Source organism: Alexandromys fortis, unplaced genomic scaffold, assembly GCF_014885135.2.
Source record: "Alexandromys fortis isolate MF-2015 unplaced genomic scaffold, M_Fortis_MF-2015_v1.1 scaffold_390, whole genome shotgun sequence".
In the NCBI taxonomy this organism is placed as follows: Eukaryota; Metazoa; Chordata; class Mammalia; order Rodentia; family Cricetidae; genus Alexandromys; species Alexandromys fortis.
Genome location: NW_026068261.1, coordinates 326,656 through 348,800, shown reverse-complemented (window position 1 = coordinate 348,800; position 22,145 = coordinate 326,656). Strand labels below are relative to the sequence as shown.

At 48.4% G+C, this 22,145-nt stretch overlaps 2 long non-coding RNA genes across 3 annotated transcripts; one reads left to right on the top strand and one right to left on the bottom strand.

Annotated features, from left to right (window-relative positions):
* Nucleotides 1-11,383: 11,383 nt before the first annotated feature.
* On the bottom strand, nt 11,384-21,235 carry LOC126494389 (uncharacterized). 2 transcript variants are annotated; one of them, XR_007589994.1, is made up of 5 exons: nt 19,989-21,235; nt 19,266-19,476; nt 18,476-18,778; nt 16,834-16,919; nt 11,384-14,030 (listed from the first exon to the last, which is right to left on the bottom strand). It is a non-coding gene; the product is annotated as an uncharacterized lncRNA (long non-coding RNA). The 2 variants fall into 2 exon arrangements; XR_007589993.1 differs by having other exon boundaries at nt 20,161-21,235.
* LOC126494390 (uncharacterized) lies at nt 15,046-18,441 on the top strand. The gene is made up of 3 exons (XR_007589995.1): nt 15,046-15,189; nt 15,399-15,459; nt 17,478-18,441. It is a non-coding gene; the product is annotated as an uncharacterized lncRNA (long non-coding RNA).
* Nucleotides 21,236-22,145: the final 910 nt, after the last annotated feature.

The window sequence follows — 22,145 nt, the reverse complement described above, 5'->3', positions numbered from 1 at the left end:
ATAAATAAATTATTTAAAAAAATAAAAAAAATAAATAAAAATCAGAAGAATTAAGTAAGGTGGGACAAAGCCCTTATAGTTCTGTTCAAAAGACAGAATTATATGCTATTCTCATGGTGCTAAGGGATTTTAAAGAACCTCTCAATATAATTACTGATTCACAATATGCAGAAAGAGTTGTCTTACATATCAAAACCGCTGAATTTATACCAGATGATACAGAATTGACTTAATTATTTATCCAGGTGCAAGACATAATTGGGAATAGGCTTTGTCCTATATACATAACACACATCTGATCCCACATGGATCTGCCAGGTCCTCTAACACAAGGTAATTCAGAAATTGATTGATTATTGATTGGAAGTGTGTTGCAGGCCTCAGAATTTCATAAGAAACATCATGGCAATAGAAAAGATTTAAAGAAAGAGTTTTCTATTACATGGCAACAAGCTAAGGAGATTATAAAGAGATGCCCTACTTGATCTTTCTTTAATCAAACACTGTTGCCTGCAGGGAGTAACCCAAAGGGTTCTCAAATGAATGAAATCTGGCAGATGGATGTGTTCCACTTTACAGAATTTGGTAAATTGAAATATGTACACCACACTATAGACATGTATTCAAGTTTTCAATGGGCAACTGCCTTGAGCTAAGAAAAGGCTGATTCGGTAATCACACAGTTATTAGAAGTTATGGACTTCATGGGTATAGCTGCACAAATAAAGACAGACAATGGTCCAGCTTATGTCTCTAGGAAAATGAAACAGTTTTTTGCTTATTATAATATAAAGCACATTATAGGTATATCACACAATCCTACAGGTCAGGCAGTTATAGAAAGATCAAATCGAACTATAAAGGATATGCTAAACCAACAGAAAGGGATGGAAAATACCCCCAGAAACAGATTTCATGGCTCTTTATTAACGTTGAATTTTCTTAACGCTAATGAGAAAGGAACAACAGCAGCAGAGAGACACTGGATAATAGAAAAAAACTTCTGAATTCAAACCAGCCGGTGCATTTCACAGCCAGATGTGCTGACCTCACAATGGAAGCCAGGAGATGCGCTATGTTGGGGAAGGGGTTTCTCCCGTGTCTCCACAGAAGAAAAGCTATGGATATCATCAAAATTAATAAAGGTTTGAAAAAGAGAAACCTCTTGAGAAATGATGGTTCATCCACAGAGCTGACAACCATACAGCTGGTAAGGAAACCTCACAAGGGTTGGGGCAGGGTTCTGTTCTTGTCTTTACAGGAAAATACCCATCTTCAAGAAGTCAAGAGATCCTGGATGTTTGGATGCCTAAAGAGGAAAAAAATAATATCCAGAAAGGATCACCAAGCCAAAAGGAATATGTCTATATGAGGACCGGTCATCTGAGGATAAAAAATTTATATATATATATATATATATATGCTGACTTTGGAGTTGGACAGTGGCTACCCTTCTCTAAATCCAAGCATGCTGTTAAAAGAAAAATTCAGAGTTTCTGTCTCATGTCAGGAGCCATCTGGTATGGGACAGGAAGAAGATGGGTCCTAAGGAAATATTTACTTTTCTCCGTGTCCATTTTGTCTATGTCACATCTTTTATTGACGATGTGTCTGTATGAATAATGTTTGGGTTTTCCATGACGAACAGCAGTTTTCCCTGCAGTAATCTGTGAAGCTCCCAGGAAGAAGCTGGGGCCCCACAACGACGACTCCACCTGGCTGATATGACGTCATGATGCTGATAGCGCTCCCATAAGACCGGTTTTGGGTGCCAGCTACTGAAATGATTCCAACTTGGTCAGCTGAAACAACGCACCTTTTTACAATGTTCTGTCTAGAACTCCAAATAAGAACTTTAGAAAAACTCTATCAACTACTCAGAGACTATTTGCAATTATACAAGACAGTAATCTTGAGACTTAACCATCATTTTACTTTTATGGGATCCCTCAGAAAGAACACCGCCCCCATAACAGCTGGAAATAATTCTAGATAGATAATTAGTGTGAATTTACTCACACTAATAATAATAAGAATACAATAAGTGAATACTTGTGAGCTATTATTTATGGACAATTTACATTGGTATAGATTCCTGTATACTGATACAAGTTCAAATTACATTTGTTTTATTAAATATGCTCCTATTTCTGTTTATAATATTTGTACACCTATGCAATGTTATTATGCATCCATGTTTCTACTTCTGTTCAAGACATTTTATATACTGATACAATTTTAGGATATATTTATCATATTGTATTATATATTTCTACCTCTGATCAAGATACTATACATTGTTTACATTTTGATGTCATTGTCCTCATTTACCGCACAGTTGTTTAAAGATTGTTTAATATTCTGGTATGAAGTCTTAGTCTTTAAGGTATATAGGTATTAAGAATTATAGGTCAATAGTCATCCATGTTTGTCGTACTTATAGTTAGACTAATTAGGTTCTTTAGATACATAGAGATTGTATTCTACACAGAATCACTTAAAAAGATCTATAGAACATGACATTTAAATAACTTAGGGTTCTGTTGACGTGAGACACGATTGCTCCTGACGGCACTGATCTATTCCCGAGAGAGTGTTGAGCAGGGAAGACACCCCACTTGAAGTTTGTTTTTTTCTTGGCACAATTGGCCTTTGGTCAAGGAACTGCCCCTGCCTCAACCACTCACAAAGTGCATGATGTCCAGACTGGACAAGCAGGATACAAGAAAAAAGACTGTCAAATCTTGCCAAGACAGGGTAAGATGGTTTTGAAAATTTTTCCTGCCTCTGAAAATGGTCTGTCAGTTACTCTAGGTCTTAGCCAAAGCTGGTTGCTTCAACATTGCAAATGAGACCTTGGGTGATTGTTCAGGCAGCCAGTTGTCTCTGTCATCTACTGCACATATTAGAAGCTGGTTGATTGCACTTCCTGCCTACTCAAGTAATATTATCTCCCTTCTCAGACCTTTGATAGGGTTGAAGATTAGATAGTTGTAGTTACTTTCCTCTTATGATCTAATCAAGCCATTTCTAACACAAGACTTAGTCTCCTTAGGATAGAATGATTATTAAAACATTTAGCATATGTTCCTGGCTTAATATTCTTTATGCTGGTTGTAATTCTAATTATTTTTACTTGATATCTGTTCTTAGAGTATATAGGTTTTTTGTTTTTGTTTGTTTGTTTGTTTTTGTTTTTTTTTTTTGTTTGTTTTTTTTTCGAGACAGGGTTTCTCTGTGGCTTTGGAGCCTGTCCTGGAACTAGCTCTGTAGACCAGGTTGACCTCTAACTCACAGAGATCCGCCTGCCTCTGCCTCCCGAGTGCTGGGATTAAAGGCGTGTGCCACCACCGCCCGGCTAGAGTATATAGTTTTGTATTGGTTTTGGAACTCTCTTATTTAGATGAAAGGGGGAGGTGATGGGGAACCTCCTTCAGCCAGTCGTCTTTGGGAGGCTGGGCCAGGTTGCAGAGTGACTTTTGGGTTCCTAAAAAGCCACTGTCCGGCCCAGGTCTCCCCTCTCTTCTTCCCATGCTCTACACCTTGAGGCTGGACCCCCCATTCCTGTTACGTGAGTTTTCCCCTTTAATAAAGAAAGGCCTTAGAATACACCATTCCGGAGTCAGCTTGGGATTATTTGACTCACGTTTCCCCCTCTTTTAGGCGTTCAGCTTCAGGGATACCCAGCATAGGTGCCCGATGCTCTCACAGCTGTGGGTCTTTAAGTCAGACACCCCTCTTCTAGATGTGGGATAGTTTCCTATGGGTTTTTGACCAGGGAACACTCAAAGGTCCCCAAGACAATCCAGGCTGTGGCCACTGCTCTTGCTTGCCCATCAGAACTAGAAAGGGAGACTCTATTGAGGAAGACCCCTCACACTCTGAATACAAGACCCAGAGAACTGCTGGAACCGGGCTGGAAACTGCCCCCTGTTGACCAGCAATCACAGCACCAGAAGGAGCTATGCACGTTGTTCGGGAAGAAAATACATCGCTGCTCTCTCCCAGGTGTGGACGACCTGCGTGGCAGGGCAGTGCGGACCTGGGCAAGGCATTACTAGGGCAACAGTGGGGTGGCTGCTCTGGGAGTAACCAGCCCCTCCCTGCCACGTGGATTCCACAGCAGGACTGTAAACGTGGGTCAAACCCTATGGTTGGGGAGGTCACAGGCAACAGGGGAAATCTACTCCAGATGGTTTGCTAAAACCGCCTTCTAAATATTTATGTTTGTCCTTAATAGACTAGTTCAGCTCTCAGCTGTTGTGGCATATTTGTACACTGTGTGAAGATATATTGCTGTGATTGGTTTAATAAAGAGCTGAATGGCCAATAGCTAGGCAGGAGGTATAGGCAGGACTTCTGAGCAGAGAAAGAGGAAGCAGAAGATGAATCTAGGCACGCGTGACACACCAACAAGACATGGAGGAGTCAGACACACAGAATGAAAGGTTAAAAGTCACAAGACAAAACGTAGATTGATATAAATGGGTTAATTTAAGTTATAAGAGCTGGTGGGACAAGCCTAAGCAAAGACTGAGCTTTCATAATTAATAAGAGGGTTTCTGTGTCATAATTTGTGAACTGGCAGCCTACAAAAAAGCTTGCTACCCTCAGCCTTAATCAGAGGACTCTGTTCAGCTTTACGCAACAGTTAAAGCAGCGATCTCTGTGAAATTAGCCCAGCCTGGTCTACAAAGCCAATTCCAGGACAGCCTCCAAAGCTACAACCCTGTCATGAAAAAACAAGCAAACAAACAAACAAATAAAAAAAAAGCAGAGACTCACAACGATGCCCACGGCTGAGAGTAAGGGATTGTTGCACGGTCCACACACAGAGAGGAGACGTAAGGAAGGAGGGCCAGGAAGTGTTGGGAGCTGTGAACCCCCAGATCAGGAATTTCTTGTAAACAACTTGTTTTCCCCTGATCTGAGTGCCTACAGCTGCTCTGAGCACGAGACCCTCAGGAGTTCCTGATGGCAGAGGAATGGTTTCTGGTGCACTAGGCTGGGGCGTGGCTATCCCTATGTGAGCTGCCCCTGAACACAATAAAGGGGGCGCTCTTGGGGCATTCCTGTTACAAGGATGACCTGTGTCTCTGTCTGTGAGTCTTTATGTGCTTCAATCTCCAGCCCCTTGCCTGGTTCACGAACTGTATGATGGCGCATAGAGCGCAGACGGGCGTGGTACGCCACGAGGAAGGACTCCACGGGACTTGGTATTGTGGATATGGTGTGGCTGTTGTCATCGCGGGCATACAGCAGCTCTCTGCCTGCTCACATGCGCGGGCACACACACAAGACATGGAAGGAGGAGAGGGACTAGGAAGAAGGGGTCAGCAGGAGGAGGGAGGAGAGAAAAGGTAACAGGTGAACGTGATCACAATACATATGCACACTTCTATGAAGCTGTTAAAAATTTATCGATATTAAAAATTTTGTGACTTTATTTTAGTGACGATGACGTGTGTATTTATGAGGAGGGGTGGACATGTGTGCCATGATGCTGTGTAGCAATCAGAGACAACTTTGTGAGTTATGTTCTCTCCTTCCACCTTTATGTGGTGTGGTGGTTTGAATGAAAATGTCTCCCATCCGGTCCCAGAGAGTGGCGTTGTTGGAAAGGATTAGGACATGTGGCCTTGTTAGAGGAAGTGTGTCCCTGGGGGTAGATTTTGAGGCTTCAGAATCTCCAGCCAGGACCGGTGGCTCACTCTCTCTTCCTGCTCCTGCTGATGCAGCCGTAGGGCCTCTGCTCCTCTCTGCACCGCGTCTGCCTGCGTGCCGTCATGCTGCCTGCCATGCTGACAAAGGGGAAACCTCTGCACTGTCAGCCTGCCCCAGTTCTGTGTTTGCCTTTGTAAGAGTTGCCGGGGTCATGGCGTCTTCACAGCAATAGAACCCTGAGACGTGGGTTCTGGGGTTCAAATGGACACCATCCGGCTTGTGCAGCCAGCACTCTGATTAGCCAACTCTCTAAGTTTGGTTTTTTTTTTTAATATTTTATATGTGAGAGCATGTATGCATGTGCACCACACATGTGCCTGGTGCCATGGAGACCAGAAGAGGGAATCTGATCCCTTGGAACCAGAGTTACAGATGGTTGTAAAATATGACATCAGTGTTGGGAACAAAACCCAGGTCCTCTGCAAGAGCAGTAAGTGCTTTTAACCAGTTGTTTATGTTGGAGGTTTTGTTGTTTTATAAGTCTTCCAGGCTGGCCTCAAATGCATGCTCCTCCTACCTCCTCCACGGTGCTGTGATTACTGCTTTGTATCATGTACCTGGTTTTATTTGGTACTAGGAACTAAGCTAGGGCTTTCTGTCTGCTTTCCAGGCATTCTTCCAACTGAGCTATGTATTCTTTTTGGTTTGTTGCTGTTGGGTTGTTTTTTATTTGTTTGCTTGTTTGTTTGTTTATGGAAGAAAGGTGTTTTTTTTTTTTAAAGATTTACTTATGTATTTTATGTTCGTGTGTGTTCTGTCTTCATGCTCATCAGCAGAGGGCGCCAGATCTCATGCAGATGATCGGGAGCCACCTGAACACAGGACCTCGGGAAGAGCAGCTAGTGCTCTTAGCCGCTGAGTTAACTCTCCAGTCCCCTGGAAACAGGGTTTAATACAGCCCAGGCCAGCCTAAAACAGTCTATACAGCCCAGGGTGACCTTGAGCTTCTGAGCCTCCCTACTCCATTCTCAAATGCTGAAAGTACAGAGATGAACCGCCACAGCCTGCACTGGCTGCCTTGTTTTAAGGATTTACTTTTATCATTTTTGAGTGTGTGTGTATTGGACAGAGGTGGCAGATCCCCCAGAACTGGAGTTACAGGTGGTTTTAAACTACCCCACATGGATGCTAAGAATTGAACCTGGGTCCTCTGCAATAGCAGCAGTCCATGCTCTTAACCACTGAACCATTTCCTCAGAATAGCACCCTGTAGTTTTGGTTTTCTGTACAAAAGATTGGACCTAGGGTCTCATGCTCAGTAGACCAGTACTCTACCCCGAAGGGAGGCTTCCAGCCCCTATTTGGGAAGTATTTTAAGACAGATTTGTTTCATCCCGTCCTAAGACCTCAGGTTGCCAGGTATGATTCAGGCACACAGGACAAGTTGTTACTAATGTCAGAAAAGGTCACATCCCACATAAAATTAAAATGAGGGAGACCGAGGGCAGACACCTGCAGAGACAATCTGTGCAGCGGCTGTGAACCGGGCTGGAATGTCCCCAGTGTCCCTTCTGTAGTCCAGACAGTGCCCGGGGAGCTGGCCATCTCCCTGAGGTGACAGCTCCTCAGCAGAGAACTTCTGTCTCATAGGAAGACAGAGCTTGTTTCTCCCCCAGGGAGCTGGGTCTGCCCACATTAATCACTAATTAGGGCAAGTGCCTACAAACTCACCTAGAAGCCAGTCTTACAGAGGTGTTTTCTTAACAAGGCCCTCTTCCCAAATGTCTATAACTTGTGTCAAGTGGACAAAACCAGACAGCAGAGCTGGGCCTTGTGAGACACTGGGGGGAAAGGCAAGAAGAAAAGGGGAGTCTCCGGTGACACCTCTGAGAGGCAGCAGCTTTCAGGACAAGTCTTTACCTCCTGAGAGCAAGAGAGCACTGGGGTGCCAGCCTCCTTGGTTGTTCCTACTCCCTGCATTCTCGCTGTGTGGCCCTACCTACTTCAGAATTCCCTTTGGGCTGGTAACTTTGTAACTATAGCAACTGTGAGCTGAAGGCAGGAGGATCAGGCATCCAAGGCCAGTCCTACCTAGATAGTAGTTTGAGGTCAGCCTGGGTTACAGGAGACTGTCTCAAAAATCCACAACCAAAACAAAAATATAGGGCAATGACTTGTGGCAATCGTCTCAACTCCACAGTGTGAGAATTACAGGAGGGGCCCATTGCTCCCTGCTGGACTGCAGGGTGTAGCCAGTGGTTGAACACTTGGCTTACCATGTGTGAAGCTCCAGACAGAGACAACGACACACAGTGTTCCTGTTGGCACAGGCACACACACACACACACACACACACACACACACACGCTTGGCAAGGAGCCTCTTTTATGCTTTTATGTGAGTTAGAAAGAGGGGCTTCTTCCTCCTCTGGGCAGGCAGCCCGTGACCTGACTAAGAAGCTGAGTTCCCGGTGGGCATTCAGCCCTGTTTATCAGACTCTGTTGGAGTTCATGGGCAGGGTGGAACCGATCCAACCCTCCTGGTGACCTGGGTTATTTGTTGGGACATATTTGAAACATGAAAGCATTTTTAGTTGGGAGCATGGGCTTTGGGAAAGAAGGAAAGGGTGTGGAGAGTCTCTCTCTGCCCTTTCTGTGAAGTGCGGGTGCAGATCCACAGCAGGCTCGCACAGCAGGGAGCCCGTCCAACTGAAGCCTCCAAACGTTTACGCCAGCTGGCAAGTGCAGGGGACTCAGACCACTCACAGTTCCTGAATTATATGCAAATTACATCTTGGAAACTCAATAAATAAACAGGAAATGTGGAGTTAAGTAACCAAAGTTTCCTTCAAGGAAGTTTATGTGACCACCCCCCAAAAGTTAGTAAGTGGACAGCAAAGCCTTGGCCCTGAGAGAGTTAGCTCCCTGTGACTCTGGAGCAGGCAAGGGAGCCTGGGGGCGGGGGCTGGAGAGGGCAGCTGATCCGACAGCCATTCCCCCTTCCTTTGTGTGTGTCTGTGTGTGCTGCGTGTATGTGTTCCTGACCGTGGGCATACATGTGTGGGCAGGACCTTGCGCTTGTGTGTATGGAGGCCAGAGGTCACTGCCAGGTGTCTTCCTCAACCACTTCTTCATCTTAGATTTTGACACAGGGTTTCTCACCACACCTGGAGCTTCCCGGCATCCAGGGCTGCATCTCTGCATACAGGGCCTTTGCCAGCCATGTTTGCCCACATTTGGATAAAGAAATGGGGATGGGTAGAAAATGGGTTTTATCTTCTAGAAGAAAAAAAAAAAAAACCCTGTTCAAGCCCAGAGATGACCCACCCTTTCCTTACATAGTACTGAAGCATAGGCGGACCCTGACCTGAGGGCTCCTGACCAGCCCCGCGTCACTGGTCACCAGCAGTGAGCTGCTCCCGAGGACGAACAGCCAGAGCTCTGGATGGTTTCTCTGAGATTTGTTGTTGTTTGTTTATGTGTATGGGTGTTTCCTCTGGGTATGGCTGTGTGCCTCTTGCCTGTGGGGCCAGAAGGAGAAGGGGTTAGATCCCTGGCACTGGAGTTAAGGACGGCGGTGAGCACATGGTGGCTGGGACTGAACCTGCGTCCTCTGGAAGAGCAGCCAGTGCTCTCCATCGCTGAGCCATCTCTCCAGTTTCTCTGTTGAAAGGGCTGGAGAGATGGTGCTGGGGGTTTAGAGTGTGTATTTCTCCTACAGAGGACCCAAGCTTGATTCCCAGCACCCAGCTGCCCATAGCTTCAGCTGCAGGGGATCCAACAGTCCCTTCCGGCTTTCTCAAACATCTGCGTGCATGTGCACATACACACATAGATAAAAATAAAATACATTGAAAAATAAGCAAAGAAAAGAAGAACAAGGGCGTGGCTGAGAGCGTGGAAGCAGGAAGCAGGCGATACCGGCAAAGAGGAGCTGGGTATGGAGGCATGTGTCTGTGCTCACAGCTCGGGAGGCTCACGGGGCTGGAGCATTGCTTTTCAGTTTAAGGCCAACCTCAACTACATAGTGGAATCCTGGAGAACAAACGGTAGGGAAGAGAGAAAACTGCTGGTACAGGGGGGGAAAGAAGAAAAATATGGAAAGAAAAATGTTGATGATTGAGATTGAAAATATTTGGAGGAAATGGGGAGCAGCAGATGGAGAAGGTGAAAGGGAGGAATTCTGAGGGGTGTGGATACCCTAAGGGAGGGACATTGGCTCCAGAGGGTGCAAGGAACCCCACAAGATTCTCAGTCTTTGGTAGCATTTTGCCTTTCCATAGTCCAGTAACTCGGGTCCTGACCTGGCTCCTGCTGCAGCAAGTCCCCGACCCTGGCCCAGGAAGAACACTCATCCATCTCTTCCTTTCTACTCTCACCTCCCCTTATTGTAAAACCTGACACTCAGGTAGGGGTCGACTCGGCTTCAGTAAAGCCTGAACCAGGAATAGTCCAATCAAGACCTACAGCTGAGCAGGGCGATGGTGGCCTTTAATCCCGCACTGGGAGGTAGGGGCAGGCGGACCTCTGTGACTCTGAGACCAGCCTGGTCTACAGAGCTAGTTCTAGGACAGCTGCCCACAAAGAAAAAGAAACCTTGTTTCAAAAAAAGAGGGGGGGGCACACACATTGTTACCAGGGAGCGGCACAGCCCCCACTCTGTGGGAGAAAACAGCAGACTGTGGGAGAAGCCAGAGACAACTGTCCACGCAGTGATCTCTGCCCGGGATACAGCTCTGCGGACAGTTCTCGGTCGCTCTTTGACACAATTTATCTTCCTTGTGCTCAGCAAGGGACACCTCTGAGACCTGCTCTGCCGTCATCCCTGTAATCACTGTCAGAAACTAGCCTCCCTTAGGCGGTGGAGGACGTGGTGGACCGTGAGCGCTTCGGCAGTGCCTGTGACCTCTCCTCCGGCTGGAGCAATGAGTGACGTGATCTTTCCTAGCTGGGCCAAGGAAGCGTGTGTAAGAATGACGTGATATCTTTCCTAGTTGGGCCGCTTACTGGCTCAGCCTGTGATGGGCTCCCAAGTGTCCCCTCTCAGTCTCCATCCAGTTCCTGGTGTAAGAGCAAGCGCTACACCCGTCAGGCAGAGCAGTGACAGGACCAAGCAGATGCTACAACATGCTGCTCTTCTTCTCTCAGAGATCAGGCCTCAGTTTCAGTTTCCTGAGACTGAACAAGCAGTTTCTGAGGAAAAGCCACGAATAAAGGACAATCAAATTCTAACACCCCCAACAGCAAGGAGGAGCGTGCCTGGTACTAGGCCAGGCCAGGCCTGAGCCAGCCTCCACAGCAGCTCAAGGACAGAGCCTGGGGCTTGTCCAGGTCTGCCCCCAAATGGAAAACCCCAGACTAGCCCTAGCCAATTAAGATGTACTAATACGATTTCCACTTGCTTTTTTTTTTTTTAATTTTTTTAATTTTTATTTTAATTTTTGGTTTTTCGAGACAGAGTTTCTCTGTAGCTTTGGAGCCTGTCCTGGAACTAGCTCTTGTAGACCAGGCTGGCCTCGAACTCACAGAGATCCTCCTGCCTCTGCCTCCTGAGTGCTGGGATTAAAGGCATGCGCCACCACCACCCAGAGAGACAGGGTTTCTTTGCGTAGCTTTGAAGCCTGTCCTGGAACTCGCTCTGTAGATCAGGCTGGTCTGGAACTGACACAGATCCGAGTGCTGGGATTAAAGGCGTGTGCCACCACCGCCTGGCTGATTTCCACTTGCTTAAACCGATCATATTTAAAATGACCTAACTTCCTTAGACACTCCCCTCAGTAACGCTTAAAAGAAGCCCCCACCTCCTTGGGGTCATCACCGTCTTGCCTTTGTGTAGGATGGTCAGACCCAGCATGCTACTATAATTAAAATAATAATTAAAAAAAAAAAAGACTCTTTGCTTTTGCACTGGATCTGGTCTCTCGGTAGTGTTTGGGGGTCCTGGCTCTGTGCAACAGCAGCTGCAGCGGCACCAGCATTGTTCTTCCCCTAGAGCTCCCCCCCCCCCAACTCCGGAGACTCTCCTCACATCTCCACAGCTCCAGGTTCCCAGCTTCTGTGAGCTGTGACTTGAAGGGACAGGTATTCAGCACAAAGTTCTTAGCACGAAAGAGATTTATTTGCCCCTAGGGATGAAAGGCAGGAGATGGAGGATGTGGGAGAAGGGGAAGGGACAAGGGAGAGAAGGAAGGGAGGGATGTGTGTCTCAGAGGGACAGAGGACGGCCTCTGGTGAGGAAGGAGACAAAAGTGGCCCAAGGCAAACGCTGGTTAATAAAGATGAAAGGGAAAACCCTCTGTTAGAATGGGGTGTGTAATTTTGTTTGTGTAAGGATGCTAGGAGATACCCAGTCTCCTGAGTAGATTAACGTGAGCACAGTCTGGGTCATTTATCGAGGTTGAGATGCTAAGCCGATGAACCATGTCTTCAGATGTAACCTGTTTCTATACAATCGATGCCAAGGTGCCTCCCAGCCACCTGCCGAGGACTTTCAGGGCCATGGATTTAGCCGCACATCACAGCCTTCCCCAAACCTCCGTGCGACCACCTTTATCTCTAACCTGCAATCCTCCCCCACCCTTTTGTCTGCCACTGCGTTCCAGGCACTGTGCTGGAAATGGAATAAAGACGCCCACTAAGAGCCCCTCCCTAGCTGTGGGTCCCTATAGCCCAGGGTGGTCACAGCTGAGTCAGAGCCCACATCTGAGCTGAGCCTATCTACACAGTCATCGGAGTGAGGTTAGTCAGTAGACGGAAGACTGGATAGGAACACAGGGTGCTGTGGGAGGTTCAGCGTGGCCTGGAATTTCATGTCCTGCAGCCCCAAGCCCTACCTACCAATTGTGTGGCTTTTTCTCTACACTTCTATTCCTTTCTGGAAATGACCATAGCCGGGCCAACAGACAAGAATAGATAGCTCACTGATGTTGGGTAGTTGTTTGGTTTCTTTGAGACAAGGTCTCACATATTGTCGTCTGGCTTCAGACTTACTACGTAACTGAGAATGACCCTGATCCTTCTGCCTCTACCTTTCCAATGCTGAGATTAGAGCAAGCATCGCTGTGCCTGGTTTGATGTACATGGCTCCTTTGGTATAGAAGACCCTGGGTTTAATCCCCGGAACCACATAAAATAGGTATGATGGTTCGTGCCTGTAATCCCAGCACCCAAAGAGCGGAGGCGGGAGAATCAGGAGTTAAAGGTCACCTCAAGTACACACCAAGTTTGGGGCCAGCTTGAGAGCAATGAGAGAGAGGGAGAGAGAGACTTTAAGCCTCCTTCTAGAAATACCCCAATTCACTCCATCTACAAGCAGAGCAGGGACCCCTGGCTTCAGGATCCACCCCCGTGTGAGTCATTCCCTGTGTGGGTCTTTAGTGCACTTATCTTCGCGCCCAGAAGGTCAGACACCTTCGAACTGCTGGAAGAACACTAAGCACAAAACACAGAGTTCAGGAAAGGAAACATGGAGCCACGTCAGGGAATCGAGCTCCTGTTGATTTTGACCCAAGTCCAGTCTCAGGAAGGAAAACACCAGCCCTCAGTCTGCGCCTGCTCTATAAGGAGTTTGCCACTGACCAGGAGATCGGTGGGCAGGGGCGGGTGTTGTCCGAAGCCTTGGAGACAGAGTTGGCAGAACTCAGGCTAGGAAGCGGCAGGGGGGGATGAACACAAACTGGAGCGGACGTGGCAGCTACACCTATAACCCCAGCCTTACAGGAGGCTGCGGCAGGAGAATCACCAGGAGTTCAAGCCCAGCATGGACTACAAAGTGAGACCCCGTCTCAAAACACAAGGAGGGCTGGGGTTATTGCTCAGTTGGTTAGGTGTTTCCTTAGCTTGCCCAAACACCTGGGTTTGACTTCCCAGCACAGAATAAACTGGGATTGGAGCCAAACAGTACTAACCCTGCTCTCGGGGAGGGGAGACGGGAGAATCAGGAGTTCAAGGTCATCCTCAAAATGAATTTGAGGCCAACCTGGAGTGCATGAGACTATCTTAAAAACCAAATGAATGAAAAGAACCTACCCCAAACCAAATATAAGGTGCTAAATGCTATCAATTATTACCAGCAGTTCTGTCCCTCTGGAGCAATGTAAACTATGGCGCATATACACCTTATCCACCTAAGACCACAGGATCTTTCCAGCTTGCTCCCTGCTCTGGGCAGTTTCCCCAGTTATTATATGAAGAGGAAGTTGGTCAAGCTGATCTCTTATGAAGAGGAAGTTGGTCAAGATGATCTATAATGAAGAGGAAGTTGGTCAGGCTGATCCCTTATGAAGAGGAAGCTGGTCAGGCTGATCTCTTATGAAGAGGAAGCTGGTCAGGCTGATCTCTTATGAAGAGGAAGTTGGTCAAGATGATCTATAATGAAGAAGAAGCACTTCAGTTCCGGATGAGAAGAAGGTGAGATAAACAGAAAGACACAGATTATGATAAAGAGGGCTGGAGCAGGGGTCTGGTGGTTAAGGACACTGGATAAACAGAAAGACACAGATTATGATAAAGAGGGCTGGAGCAGGGGTCTGGTGGTTAAGGACACTGGATAAACAGACACAGATTATGATAAAGAGGGCTGGAGCAGGGGTTCGGTGGTTAAGGACACTGGCCAGCTGTAGCAGAGAACCCAAATTCAGTTCCCAGCACTCAGTGGGTAGCTCACAACCGTCTGTAACTCTAGGCCCAGGAGATCTGATGCCCTCTTTGGGGGCACCATAGAGGTCGACTTGGGCTACAGGCGATTCTCCGCACCGTTCTCTGTCTCAGTGGAATTCATTTCTAGTTCCTACTATGACCCGTGCTAGGCTCTGTCCTTCACATCTTCCATGGGAAACCTTCAAAGATAGGAGATCTCCAGCCTAGGGGTTCAGACTGTAAAGGCCCTGGTTTCCAACCCTAACACCTTGGGTTTGATCTGAGGGACCCACAGGGTGGGAGAAGAGAACCGAGGCCTGCAAGTTGTTTTCTGACCTTCACACACACACACACACACACACACACACACACGTACACAATGCACATACAAACACATATACACACTCACACACACAGACACACACATGCACATACACAAACACACATGCACATACACACACGCACATACAGAGACACACATACACACAAAGCACATACAGACACACACATGCACACACACATATACACACGCACATACATACACACACACATACACACATGACCTACTTCTGTGGTTTGCAACAGTCCTTACCCTGGTAGCCACAAGCAATCCCACTTCCCGGAGTCAGTGAAGCAAGAAGCCCAGCCCAGCGAGCACCTGTGCCCCCCCCTCACCCCCGACCCCACCCTGCACTGAGGAGGCAGACCGTCTACTGTGAGGAACTGAATGGCCTAATCTCTCAACTGTACCCAGATGGGAAGTTCAGTTCCTACCTGAATTCTAATAGCTCCCCTGAGGTCTTCACAGACCGCCGAAGCAGAAAGAAAGGTCAAGTTTTCAAAGTCACATTCTTACCGTGCTGGCTCTCCACAGCGAGGAGACTCACAGGTAAGAACTTGTGTGCCCTTCTCTGTCCTTTTTTCTTTTTCCTTTGAGACAGTATCACTGGGTAGCTCTGGCTGGCCTTGAACGCACTATGTAAGCCAGGCTGGCCTGGAACTCACTCATAGCGATCTGCTTGCCTTTGCCTCCCAAGTACTGGGACTAAATTTGTGTGGCACCAAACCTGGCCTTTTTCTTTTTTCTTGTTTTGACAGGGACTCACCACATACGCTAGGCTGAACTTCAACTCCATCTTCCTACCTCAGCTTCTCATGTGTGAGTCTATACGGGCCTGCGACACCATACTCAGATGATGAACTACCTTCAAAACCTGGCTTCGAAGACTGGAGATCTCTCTCTCTCTCTCTCTCTCTCTCTCTCTCTCTCTCTCTCTCTCTCTCTCTCTTTGCAAGACAGGGTTTTTATGTAGCTTTGGAGGCTGTCCTGGAACTAGCTCTTGTAGACCAGGCTGACCTCAAACCTACAGAGATCCACCTGCCTCTGTCTCCCGAGTGCTGGGATTAATGGCAGGCCCACCACCACCCGACTGCTTTTGCAAAGGATCAGGTGTGGTTCTCAGCACCCATATAGTGACTCTCAACCACCTGCAATTTTATTCTAAGGGATCTGATGCCCTCTTTTGTCTTCTGTGGGTACCAGGTACACACACAGACATACATGGAGGCAAAAACACTCATAAAGTAAAGAAATAAATAAACCTTTAAAAATATTCTGTTTTTTTGTGGAACCTATACCCCCAGAAAGCTGTGGCCTGAGTTCTCTAGAGAAGCTGCTGAAGCCCCTGTGTTCCCGCTAAGAGGCCAGAAGACTCTGGGGAGCTGGAACGTTGCAGGCCCCGAGGCAAATTTATCTTAGTCTGTCTTTAGTGTCCTTAAAAGCCATTAGCTACCAACTTCTAATCTGGCCTAACATCTTGTGGTTGGCAGGTAAATCTTCCAGAATGTTTAAACTTAGGAAACCACAGGCTCCAGCCAAGCCTAAGGCTAACCATCAGAAAGCCTCTGGTATCCAAGATCGCCCACAGCAGAGATTCCCCAGCTTGGCTGTACCCACCTACCAGGCGTCCCTCCCAGTGTGCTCCTAAGCTCCTTTCTTTGTTCTGTGACTATCCAAGTTCGAGAACCTGTTCCACATAGAACATGCCATGTCTCATCACCCGAACCCGTGTCCTGGGCCATGGGCACTTGTGTTTGGCCTAGAGTAAACTGTCTCCAAGAACAAGAGCAGTGTTTTGTGTCAACAGAGCCGTTGCTAACACTGTAGTTAGAGCCTTAGGAGGCCAGAGAAGGGGATAGTTTTTAGGACTCATGAATTAGGGTAAACTAAAGACCGACATTTTGATCTTGAGAAGCCCAACTCCATCTTGCCATGATAAATACGGATATTTGGAAAGAGGTTTGAGAAATTGCTTCAGGAAACGTTTCTCCTCAGCTCAAACCCTCCGCAGAGTGAGATGCAAACTTCAAGAGAAAGGCGGCTCACGGTTAGCACGCGGTCAGAAAACACAAACAGGAAACAGCATAAACACAAGGGGGGACCTGGAGCTGCAGGACCCTCCCAGGGTTTTAGGAAGGCCAACTGTGGGTCAGCTTTACCCCCAGCACGGCCTGTGACTGAGTAGGCACCAACCTGTCTTGCATTTCAGGAAGGGTAGAAATGGGCTTGGTGGCTGGCAGAGTCTGAACTCCCAGAACAAAGGCATCCTGTTGGTGAGACTGGGCAAGAGAGAAGCGGGCATGAGAAACATGGCTGCCATCCCAGCACTCAGGAGGTGCAGCCGGCAGGACCAAGAGAAGTCCAAAGCCAGCCTTGCCTATGTGGTGGGTTCAAGGCCAGCCTGTGTCACATCACACACACGTGTGAACACACACGCGCATGCACACACACGCATGCACCTATGTGCACACTTATATGCATGCACACGTGCACGCACACACATGCATGCACACACGCATGCATGCACATGCACACACGTGCACGTACACACATGCACACGCACATGCGTGCACACATGCACGCACACACGCATGGTGGAGTTGAGAGGCTGAACTCAGGAGCAGGCTCGAGGTTCATTTCGCCAGAGCCTGTCTCTGACTAGCTGCACACACGGCCTCTGTTCCCTTCTTTCTTGATTTACTAGTGTCCTCTGTTTAGCAACATCCAGATTTATCATACGTGTGTCCTCCCTTGTACCTATCAAAGTCATTTGGTATTCAAATTTGATGACATAAATAATAGTGGCTGTAACTAATATTCTGAACACTGTGTTCCAGGGCCTTGCTCACAATAGCCAGGCGAGTCGCTGAGGCACGGTCCATACATCTATCTCCTTTCATCGCAGGAAGCAGCATTTAGCATTTAGAGAGAGCAGAGGCTTGGGAAGGGGAGGCTTTCCACGGTAAGTGACGTAAGTGCCAACTCCCGGTCAAACCCTGTCTGTGTCAGAGCTTGCCAGGTGAGTTATTCTAGTGAAGTGCGTCTCCTTACACACCCTCATTACACAGGGGCCACAAAGAACACAGAGGGTTTGTGAAGCTGCGCTTGAGCGGTGAAGGGGAACAAATTTATTGCAGCACACCTGGGGGAAAGGGGAACATTTAACTGCAGCATACCTGGGGGAAAGGGAAGCAGTCAACTGCGGGACAACTGGGGCCCAGACAGGTGCCTTGGATTTTAAGTGCATTCTGTGCACTGGGCTTGGTGGTGCACGCCTTTAGTCCAGCACAGAGGAGGCAGAGGCAGGCGGGTCTCTGGCAACTCTGTGAGTTTGAAAGCCAGCCTGATCTACATGAGTTGCAGGACAGCCAGGGCTACCTAGAGAGACCCTGTCTAAAAAATGCATAAACAAACGAACAAACAACTTGAAAAAGAGAGTACCTGTTGCTCTTGCCAAGGACCTGGGTTCCATTCCCAACACCCACATGGTGACTCACAAGCATCTATGACTCCAGTTCCAGGGGTCTAACTCCCTCTTCTGGCCTCATCTGGCACTGCATAAATGTGGCGCTTATACACACCTACAGACAAAACACTCATACGCAGAAAATAACCCAAAATAAATTTAGCTTCAACACATTACATACTTATGCACACATGCTCATACACAACATTCATACAAAGACAACAGCCACACCCACTCATTCACAAACACACAAGTCCACACACAACCGCACACACTCATAGACACTCACACACTTCACTTAGACTCCCTTATCCTTTCAGCTGCACACGACAGGGCCTTAGCTGCGTGTGCCCTCGCTCCTCCACTTACCTGGGTGATGTCATCTTGAATGTCATTGTTGTCACCAGAACAAAACTTGAGCCTCCTTAAAGACCCCACACGCTCCTTTGTAGCTCTTTCTGCACACCAACTAGGCGTTCAAAGTCTTTCACCTTCCTGGGACCTCCAAAGGGCCATACAATAGAGTGCTGTTCACTGCCATCTTCGGTGTCTCTTGTGGCACTTGGCACCCAAGAAAATCTTAGTTGGCCTTGGTTGGGCGAGCAGATAAGATGGGTGTGGGGTGGTGCTGGAGTGGAGTGCGGAGATACCAGGCTCCTTATCAGCATCTGTCTACCAGGGTAGATTAACAGCACGCTATCCTCCCCAGAGAGCTCTGTCCCTGCCCACCTCTGCCCACCACTGCTGGAGCTGCCCTGCAGGGGGAACGTCACCTCAGCTTACAGCCCTGGCACCCTGTCTGATCCCAGGACCACTTGATACCATCTCAAGGGTCAGCAACCCTGCAATAGATGACCACACCCCGCTCTGCTTCCTACTGTGTGGGGATGACCTGGAGCCAGGGGTGGCTCTTTCTTATATGCTGTATCCAGAGGTCATACATCTGGGAACAGGAGTGGAGGCGCCTGGGAAGGAGATCTGGAGGCTGCAGGGCTGGGAGCTCCTCTGTCATCATCTACCCCAGTCCATGGGGCAGTGGGCGGGGGGGGGGGGTGTCATGGCAGCTGGGAGGGTCTGCCAGGAGCAAGAAACAGCAGTTCCTGCCTTGCCATGGGCAGAAGATAAAAGGGGGTGACCCATGAACCATATCACCCCTTACTTATTGTTAATCCTTCACTTTCGCTTTCCTTCTGAGCCTCGAGGATCACGATCACACTGCTTAGATGTTCCCGGTGCCTGTGAATCAGCTCTGCACAGGGAGACAGGAGAAACAGGCCTGGCGGCACACACCTGTGATCTCAGCACTCGGAAGGCAGAGGAAGGAGAATCGCCCAGAAGTTTCAGGCCGGCCTGGGCCACATAGCAAGAGCCTGTCTCAAAACAAAAGCAAGGGCCACTCATTAGGTAGAAGTGCCTGCTGCCAGGTCAGAAAACCCAAATTCAGTCCCTGGATCCCACACGGTAAAGTGGGAGAATCAGTCCCAGAAGCCGCCCTCCAACCCCTCTGCATGCGCTGTGGCGCCCACACGCACTCACACAAAACGGTAAGGAAAGAGAACATTTACATGTTAAATAGTTATACTCATCAGAAAGCTGGAGTTTTAAATTTTTATTTATTTATTTTGGCAAGATTTCTCAGCGTAGCCCTGGCTGTCCTGGAACTCACTCTATAGACCAGGCTGGCCTCAGACTCACAGAGATCTGCCCACCTCTGCCTTCCAAGTGCTAGAATTAAAGGTTTGCACCACCACCGCCCAGCAATCATTTTATTAAAACAAAGGTCAAGAAAACCTCTGGAGCCCTATCACAGTTCACACCTGGCTTGCCCTCCACATAGAGATACTCCCTGGGGTCACCCCTTCTGAACAACATCTAAACTGACCCAGGATTTGCCTGCCTGTGGTCTCCCAGTGATGACAACCCAAAGCAGGTTCAGAGATCTAGGTGCTCCTGTGGCCTCTGATGTTCTAGGGGTTCTATCATTGCGGGGCACCTCCTGACCACCCAGTCACTGCAGGGCACCACCTGGTCATCCAGTCACTGTAAGACATCACCTGACCGTCCATCACCGCGGGGCACCATCTAGCCGGCAGAAAGGACCCCGAGTGTGGTCCTGGGTGGAGACTCTGATTCACAAACTGCTCCCACGTCCAGACCTCAGCCTGGAAGTCACAGTCACTCCTCAGAAGAGGAGGTCACCCCTCCCCTGTGTTGTGCATCCCCCTTCACTCCCAACACAGGCCACCTTAGTTGTTCCAGAATAGCTCCTCTGTTTTGAAAGGCCGACGTAATGACAAGGTTCAATGCCTCCCCAGGAAGTTCCCATGACTAAAACCCTGGCCCTTTGTTCTTGTGTAAAGAGCCGGTACTACAGTCCCCTGCTCTCTCCTGTGCACACCCTCCTCCTCTCCAAACAGATGTGTCTACCCTAGTGTGGTCTGCAACTAGCCCTGTGTGACCACCAGGTGTGGACCCTGGGCGGCCCCGTGCTCATCGGGGTCAAGGCTCTGTTGGTGTTTTTACAGTCACAGAGAAGACCTCATCCTGTGGGGGAGATGGAGACCCCTGATTCATAGAGGTTACCAATCCCTATTGTATAAACATCCACCGACCAGCTAGTCTGAGCTGGCTCCCGCTTGGCAAAATAAGTAACAACCCCCCTGGAAGTAAAGAGGGGGAAGAGTCATCGTGCCCTGCTGCGTGAACTTCAGGCTGGGGAGCTGATACATTCAGTAAAGTGCTTGCCTCACAAGCATGAGGACCACGGTTCAATCCCAGCTCCCACAGAAACAGCCCGGCCAGGTGTGAGAAGCATGCGCCTTTAACCCAAGCTCTGGGAAGATAAAGACAAAAGGATCCTTTGGGCTTGCTGGCCAGGCAGCCTCGCCTAATCTGTGAGCCCTGGGTCCCCATGAGAGACCCTGTCTCACACCTGAATTGACCTCTGACCTCCACCACTACATGTACACATGCGTGTGCATGCACACACACACACATGTGCACACACGTGAACTTTGAGGACACAGGAAAGCTCTAGCTTGAATAACCGAGACTTTAGGCAGATTCCAGTTGCCTTCTCTGCCAAATCGGGTTGATGGAACCGCTTGTAGGATTGTTGAGGAAGACAGCAAAGACTAATCAGATAGTTCAGGCGCTGTGAGCGCCCAGCCCTGTCTAAGCTACCTGGACTGTAAGTAACTACATTCCAAAAAGGCTAACAGAAGAGTCTGACCTTGGTCCTGGCACGGTGGCAGAGATCTCTTTAAGATGCAGAGATGTGTGTTTTTTAAAGGCGGGATCCTCTACCACCTGAGTGTTGGGATTACTGGCATGAGTTACCGTGCCTACTTTTCATTTTCTATGCACAAACTTTTTCTTCCAAGGTTGTTCCCTCATCTTCCTTCTAAGAAGTAGAATTCATGAAACACTTCTTTCCCCTGGCTCCATGACTCAACAGGTGGAGGCGCCTGGTACCAAGTCTGATGACCTCAGTTCAGTCCTCAGCACACGTATGATGGGAGACGAGAACTACCTCCCACGGTTGTCCTTTGTGCTCCACTTGATCCTGGACACACACACGCATGCACATGCACACACGTGCACACATACGTGCGCACACACGTGCACACACGCACGCACACACATGCACACAGACACACACGTGCACGCACGCACGCACACACATGCACACAGACACACACACACGCATGCATGCACGCACACACACATGCACACAGACACACAGACACACCACAACACAGAGCCCTGGAGCCATCCTCCCGCCTCCACCTCCCCAGTGTTGAAATTATAGACTTATGCCACAGGTCCAGTTTAGACTGTTTGCAGTTGTGGTTGATGTGGCCTGGCTTCACTCTTCTTGGGGGTGATACACAGAAGGAGAAACTATGTCCAAAAAGGGACACCATGCCACAGGCAGGGGCAGGGTGTTGGCTTGCCCAAGGCCTTGATTCCTGCCAGGCGGAGCACTAAAAGCTGTCTGCATTCCCTGAATGCCCAGCATCGAACCAAGGCCTGTCAT